Source organism: Furipterus horrens, unplaced genomic scaffold (assembly GCF_987537825.1).
Source record: "Furipterus horrens unplaced genomic scaffold, mFurHor1.1.pri manual_scaffold_4, whole genome shotgun sequence".
In the NCBI taxonomy this organism is placed as follows: domain Eukaryota; kingdom Metazoa; phylum Chordata; class Mammalia; order Chiroptera; family Furipteridae; genus Furipterus; species Furipterus horrens.
Window position 1 is genome coordinate 28,512,807 of NW_028327174.1, and position 8,024 is coordinate 28,520,830.

Below are 8,024 nucleotides of genomic sequence, written 5' to 3' on the forward strand. Positions count from 1 at the left end.
AGCTCCTACCCAAGAGCCAACAAAATCCCAAGGTCCTCAGCCATACAGCCACAAAGAAGTGACTTCTGTCAATGACCTGCATCAGCTTGGAAGCACAGACTTCCCCAGTCAGACTTCCAGATGACAACATCGCTCAGCTGACACTTTTGTTCCAGACTTGTGAGATTGATGAGCAGAATTCTAAGACTGTCCCCAGCCCCTGGCGTACACACATAGTTTCCTAGTTATCAAGTCAAACATTGCTCTAGGTGTTGCTGGGAAGGGATTTTGCTCATACAGTTCAAATCTCAAACCAGTTGACTTTAAGATAGGAAAATTACCCTAGGTGTCTTAACCTAATCAGGTGAGTTTGTAAAAGAATTTGAAGTGTGAGGAGTATTCAACACAAGGAAGATGCTCCATGGCTGGCTTTGAAGATGGAGGGGCCATGTGGCAAAGGGTGTGGGAGGTGTCTAAGAGCTGAGAGCAGCTTCCTGGTGACAGCCAGCAAGGAAATGCAAGTGTCCTCTCTATAGGCACAGGAACTGGATTCTGCTTGCAAAAGGACTCTGAAGTCCAGATGAGGACACAGCCCGGCTGACACCTTGATTTTAGCTATGCGAGAATGAGCAGGTCCTAGTCACATGGTGCCCAGATTTCTGTCCTACAGAACAATGAGGTAGTAAATGGGGGGTGTTCTAAGATGCTAGATTTGTGCTAATTTGTTCAATTTTTTACACAGTGATAGAAAACGAATACACTTTTCAGGTTTGGAGCTGACATAAATGAAGTCATCTCAATTAAGTAAAGGTGAAGTTACCCAGGATAGTGCTTACAACATATGACATGCTAAATATTTGTGAGACTTTTCTAATGAGTACCTGAAATACAGAATTTCTTCCATCATTGCCAAAGTAATCAGTAACATTTGCAAAAAAAAAAAAAAAATTCTCCCTCGAGAACAAATGAAAAGTACTATGCAATAGTCTGTTGAAACATTGCACAGCCAAACTATCCTTTAGACGCCTATGATTATCCACGAACTGAAACAAAAAGAATAAAAGTCTGTAAGCTTTACCTACATGTCTCAGAATGAGAACACAAGAATTTCAAGTTACTGTCCTGGTTCTTAAAAGGTAGAATTTCATAGTTTAAATTATTCCACAACATATTATTTCTTCAAGTTTCTAGCCTTTCAGTTACTAAAGTCCAAGGATACTGAGATCATGGAAAAATTTCAATAAATTTTCCCCTGACCGAATCATATAATTTGGCAGCTGTGAATTTATTTGTTGTCTCTATAAGATGATCCCTGTGCTGAGAATTCAAATGCTTAAATTCTGACCCATGTAACATAAATAGTTTGAGTATCAGTTCCAAGGTTTTGGGATACATCCAAAGTAAATATGTGTTGTCTGAAATTTCGAAATTCTCTTATATTTTCCAGCTTCTCGCTTTCTGTTTTAAGAGAAGTTATGCATCAAAAGTTCATACCTATTTGAGACTTGTTTGCATGGCCTCAGAGGTGGTTTCATATCACTGTTAAAAATAAATGATTCTTACATACATGTTTGTGAGGCATTTTACCCCTTTGGTTTTTAAAATGTGTAAGTGATCTTGACCATTTCAGGATCGCAGGTATTATGATTGAAACAAGTATATTTAAAATTTACTTTTTAACAGGGAAGAAAAATACAGCAGGCTGCATGCTGCTTTCAGCAGGGTTAAAATAGAAAGACACCGTGTAAAGAAAAGAGTTCTTTTTCATTAGAAACACATTTGAACAATGAACTAAGATACTTTTTTTCTCTTTTTTTAATTGCCAGTTCTTTTTCTCATTTTTATTTTTTATTGAATTTATTAGGGTAAAATTGGCTAATAAAATTATATAAGTTTCAGGAATATAATTCTATAATGCATTATCTGTGTATAGTATTGTGTGTTTACCACCCTAAGTCAAGTCTCTTTTTTTTTTCTTAATTCCTTCACCTTTTTCACCCAGCCCTGCAACCCCCCTCCCCTATGAGTCTATTCCTATTCTTTTTGTTAGTTTATTTTGTTCATTAGATTTCACATATAAGTGAAATCATATGGTATTTGTCTTCCTCTGATATGCTTATTTCAGTTAACATAATGCTCTCCAGGTCCATCCACACTGTTGCAAAGGGTAAGATTTCCTTCTTTTTTTATGGCCAAGTAGTATTTCATTGTGCAAATGTACCACAGCTCTTTTATTTACTGATGAACACTTGAGCTGTTTTCAAATCTTGGCTATTGTAAATAATGCTGCAATGAACATATGGGTGCATATATTGTTTCAAATCAGTGTTTGGGGTTTCTTTGGATATATTCCCAGAAATGAAATCTCTGGGTCATAAGGCAGTTCCATTTTTAATTTTTTGAGGTAACTCTATATTGTTTTCCACAGAGGCTGCACCAGTCTGCATTCCCACCAATAGTGCACAGAGGTTCCCTTCTCTCCACATCCTTGCCAGCACTTGCTGTTCATTGATTTATTGATGATAGTCATTTGGACAGGTGGGAGGTGATATCTCATTGTAGTTTTAACTTGCATTTCTCTGATGATTAGTGATGTTGAGCATCTTTCATATATCTATTGGCCATCTGTATGCGCTCTTTTGGAGAAGTGCCTGTTTAGGTCCTTTGCTCATTTTTTAATTGGATTTAAAAATTTTTTTTGGTGTTAAGTTTTTATAAGTTCTTTATAAATGTTGGATATTAACCTCTTATCAAAGGTATCATTGGCAAATATGTTCTCCCATTCAGTGGCCTGTCTTTTCATTTTGTTGATGGTTTCCTTTGATGTGCAGAACTTATTTTAGTTTGATGTAGTCCCATTTGTTTATTTTTCTTTTGTTTCCCTTGTCCAAGGAGTTATATCAGAAAAAATATTGCTGTGAGAGATGTTCAAAATTTTACTGCCTGTGTTTGTTTTTCTAGGATTTTTATAATTTGAACCTAACATTTAAGTCTTTAATCCATTTTGAGTTTATTTTTGTGTATGGTGTAAGAAGGTGGTCTAGTTTCATTTTTTGGCATGTATCTGTCCAATTTTCCCAACATAAGGTATTTCTTCAAGTTTGTACTGGTAAGGGACAGGATAAAGTGAGACGTCCCACATTTCTACTCATGTAAAAACTTACTTATGACCTCTTGGTTACAAATTTATACTTTTTAAGTAAAGTGAATATTTTGAAGCAGTGAGCTGTTTTATATTGGTTGTGAGTTTATTATAGTTAATATTTTTAAGGAGGAATGTTTGCTTTTGAATGGGCAACCAGTTTGATATTCAGGTAAACAAAATTTAAAAAAATTTTTTTTGAATATCAACTACTTTTGCTATCCAAACCTCTAGTCCTGCCCTTAGAAATAATTCTCTGATTGTTCTGAAAAATAATGTACTGCTTTAGAAGGGTAGAATTCATTGTTTTATTGTATTGTATTGTATTGTATTTTTACTGGAAATAACATATTTTTCTTGTGAAAATATCTTCAGAGATTCTGTCTGGGACCTAGAAACTTAAAAATTAAATTTTATAACATTGTATACTGATACTCACCAAAAAGGCTAATTCCCAATGTGATACAAAAAATATAGGAAAAGTATCACTCTTTGAGGGTTCTGAAATGTCCAAGATCTTCTCATTATATGTCTGAAAAATAATGTCCTGTTAGAATGACTTAGTGGCGTATTAGGTCTTTTTCTAAATTGTATACTTGGGACAGAGGGATGGGAGGGGCTCTGTAGGATCAATAAAATACATGGGGCCTTTGTCGATGGGGAAAAAATAGAGGATTCTGGAAGAGCTTTTCCACATATAGTATGAATATTAAGAGATTCTGAAAGCCTGAAAACAAAATTAGAGGGGAAGAATGATGGCCTAGGCTATGGAAAGATATAGCACAGAGCACAGTATTATAAACAACTCTTTCTTGGTTCTCCCATTGTCTCTTGAATCAAATTTCTTGACTTGGCTTTATGAAGAAAAGTTATTTTCCCACTTCTCAGGTCCCTGAAAAGAATTCATTATCTTTCCTCAAGCACTACTGTCGTGGGTGTCACCACCACTGAGCTATGTGAGAGTTTTCTTGGCTCCCTCTCCTTCACCGTCTGTGTTCTCTGTCCACCCCTGTTGCTTAAAGCTTTTGAGTATTTATCAGACCCCCTCCCCTTTGCTTCATTCCCATTGCTCTGGCTTTAGGACAAATCCTAATCAAGTCACGCTGAAACACAGTAACAGCCTCTTCCTGCCGGGACTGTCACAATAGCTGTCCCTCTTCCACACTCCCAGCCAACTTTTACTCTGCCAGAATGATCTTCCTAAAACGCAAGCCTTATCTTTTCACTTGCTGGAATGATTCCCATGGCCGAACTCTTTGGCGTGACGTATGACGTTCCCCCAATTTGGATTCTACTAGTTCAGCTCCTTTTCTCACAGTGCCCCCACATACAGAACACATGTCTCACACTATGATGCCGTTCCTACGTGGTCCTCTCTCTGCCTACGATTCCCTTGTCTCCCTTGTCTGTCTGATCAGCTTCCACTTTTTCTTCTACTACTTCTGAGTGCCTCTTCAGTCTATCCCATGTCTTTCATTCATCCACGTGCGCATAACTGTGAAGATACAAAGCTGAATCACCAGGCAGCTTACCCTCAAGAATCCTGAGTCTAGGGGACTTAGGTGGAGATGTAATAGCAGGATGAACTGGCTGCATGCAGCAAGAGATGCGTGGGCCTGTGGGCTGGGCGTCCACAAGAAGCAAACAAAATTTCACATTTGCATCCTATTGGCATCTTTCTTGCAAAAATGGAATAACCACAGCCCAGAGGCTCATCCAGTAGAGTGATTCAGTTATTCCACATTTTATATTTAAATTTATTACTAATGTAAACCATAGCTAAATGCAACAAAGGTATTTCTATAATATCATATATAAGCTAATGTATTTACTTCTTTTCTTTACTGTGTTTTGCTAGGCACTAGTATGCAACAAACACTTCATGTAAACATGATATTGAAATTTGTTCAGGTTTGATGATGTGCTTTATATTTTGTTCTGGTTCTTAATAAAATACCTTTCCTAAATGTACTTTGGTCATTCAGCCACATTTACTTTATATTGTGGCTTGGTGTTTAGTTCGAGTACTCACTGAAATACTGGGGTGGTGTTTGCTATACTGTATTATGTGATCTCCAATTACCAGTAAATTTGCTGTATAACTTCTTGCCGTTTGCCAGTATTTCATGACACCAAAACATTTCCTTTGAAGTTTGTAATTTCTATTTTTCAGGGTTAAAGTTCTGTATACCCAGAATTTATGTCTTCCTTATAGTATTCAGTACTTGCATGAACCAAATAACACCCTTTTCTTCACAAAAATTATTTCAGTACATTTTTGATAATGTGCACCCATCCCCATTTCCCACAACACAAATTTCACTATAAACTAGAGGTATATTTTATATTCCAGCGAATGTCAGCAAACGGAGTCCTCCCAGTTAAGGGATTTGGGGAAAAATCCATGGAAGAAGTCAAATGCAACCTGGGATGTAATGGATGGTTTGGAAGCAACACAGATATGACTGACTGAGAAAATGAAAGCAAGTCTATGAGGAAATTTCATGTTAGAAAATTTCAGAGCATGATTGTGGTCCTGCTGCAACAGGAAGACTTTGCTGTGTGTAAAAGGAATTTTAGGAAGTAAAATCAAAAAGCAAATTGGAGCTTAATCCTGGAGGCCCTTGAATAATAGGCTATGGATATAGAAGTTCATTCTGTAAGAAATTGGGAGCCATTGGAAGATTTTGTTTTAATTAATTAATTAATTAGCAGAAATCATAGAAGCCAAGCTGCCCTTCAAGATTAAGTGGATTCAAAAGAAGAGCTGGGAGATGCTGGACACCTACAGGGAAGCCAATAGTGAAGACCATGGACCCTAAAGGTAGTGAGGTCAAACCTGGAGCAATAACATTGGGAGACTACAGAAGTGACCGAAGGAAGAAATGGGGTAGAGATCGGATCAACAGAATTCATTAGGTATTTGGATCTGGAAGGCAGAGAGAGACGTAAAGATTGTCCTCAGTACTTGGGAGAATGGTAATATGTGTTAGGGCAACGAACGTATTCATTTTGGAATGCACCGAATCACTGAATTTGAGGTGGCAGCAGATCATCTGATTGAGCTTTCCAGAAGGCAGGCCATCGTTTAGGAGCAGAAATCAGGCAAGAGGCCAGGTGTAGAGATGCTGATGTGGTGCTCGTGGCAGCCATGAGAATGCTCCTGACAAAGGGAAAGTGAGGTCCCCAGCTCCTGGACTTTACACTCTCACCTCTATGCTTGAACTGAGCACCTGCGTCTCACAGGTGGCTTCCAGCCAGTGAGTAAGTGCAGTGCTAATAGAAAAGCAGACAAGCTTGGGAAGACAAAGGATTCCTTTGTCAGCCAACTTTGGCTCAAGGACTCACCAACAGCTTTGCTGAATCTTTCGTGGACTATGAAGTTCCCACCCAAACTTCCTTCTTCCTAGTCTTTTCTTTGTCTTTCCTTCACATGATATTAGATGTGCATTGGGCCTGATCTGTATGGTATAGCCTTCTCTGGCTCTCTCCCCATTTTCTTTAGTGCAGACATTTCACACCAGCCATAAAATCTTTCCTTGTTTAATGCTGTCTTGGCATCTGCTTCTCAGATCACTTGGGTTAACACAGTAGTTATTTGAAAAAGATGATAAATATTCCATATGCCATTTTTTACAATTAGTATTAACGTTGAAAGTAGTGATCTTAAATTTTTTAAAATCTTGAATCATTAAAGCAATATTAAATTATTAAACTCATAAAATATAAAATTATGTCTAGTTACCTTATATCTTTTAGTGGTGGTGTTCTGCATTTATATTTTTAAAGTGGAAAGGCAGAATCATTATAACAAATTGTAGTGGGTGTCTATATTAACCTCCAATAAAGATCCTAAAGTTATGAATCACTGAGTTGAAGTCACAGATAAGAGTGACCTTTCAAGTAATTAATATGTTTTATTTTCCAGCTACTCAGAAAGATGTGGGTACATATATATTGTTCTTTGGCATCCATCTGCTACTTTTTAAAAATTTTGAGTAATATTACTGCTTCTAATATTAAAAAAATTCTAATAATGTATGTATTTCATAACTGAGAAACTATCTGACTGACCATCTACTATAGAATATTACAATTTAACAAACACTGAAGGTCCTTTTGATTGTAGTCAACAAATAATCTAAGGTTCCTCTTACCATTGTTTCAAAAGAAAATGCATGATTTCTGAAAAGGTATGGCTTAGATTCCATCACAGCAAGATGGATTAATCAATATAATAATTAGGCTAGCAACTGAATCATTCAATCAATATGATTTTCAGGTTTATTGATATATTATAAAGGCCAATGTAAATTGAGAATTGTTGCTTTGGTTGCTACAGATATGGTAGTATATCTCTTTAGATGTTAGAATTTAACAGTAAAGAAAATAAATGGATGAGCCTTTACTTAAAAAATGTGTTTCTTCACATTCTTGGGAATTGTTTACTTTCTCTTCTGCATTAGGCTGTGGTTTAGAAAGCTAATATGTTGTTAATTCTGTCCCTATTGAATGCCTTTTTACTCAGGAGATTAACAAACAATGTTAGCAGGAACATCTGTTGATCTTTTGAAAGGCAGCCAATGAATTTGGAGTTTCCTTGGCCAGACAAGTCATGGGATCATAGCCCAGTCCTGAGCTAAATGTAAGGATGATGATTAGTTCTGACGTCTAGAAAAAGAATAGAACACATGGGAAAATGCTAGACTTAGAAAAATTAATATGCTCTGATTTTTTTCAGAGTTAATATGAATGGAAAGTTAGGATTAGTGCTAGCTAGAAAAGTAAAAACTTATATATGCACAATTAAAGTAAAAAATTGAATGATTACACAGAAATTTTAGATTATATAATACCTTTCTATTAAAAAAGAATAAATAATTGGTCTGGTATTGCTCAAACT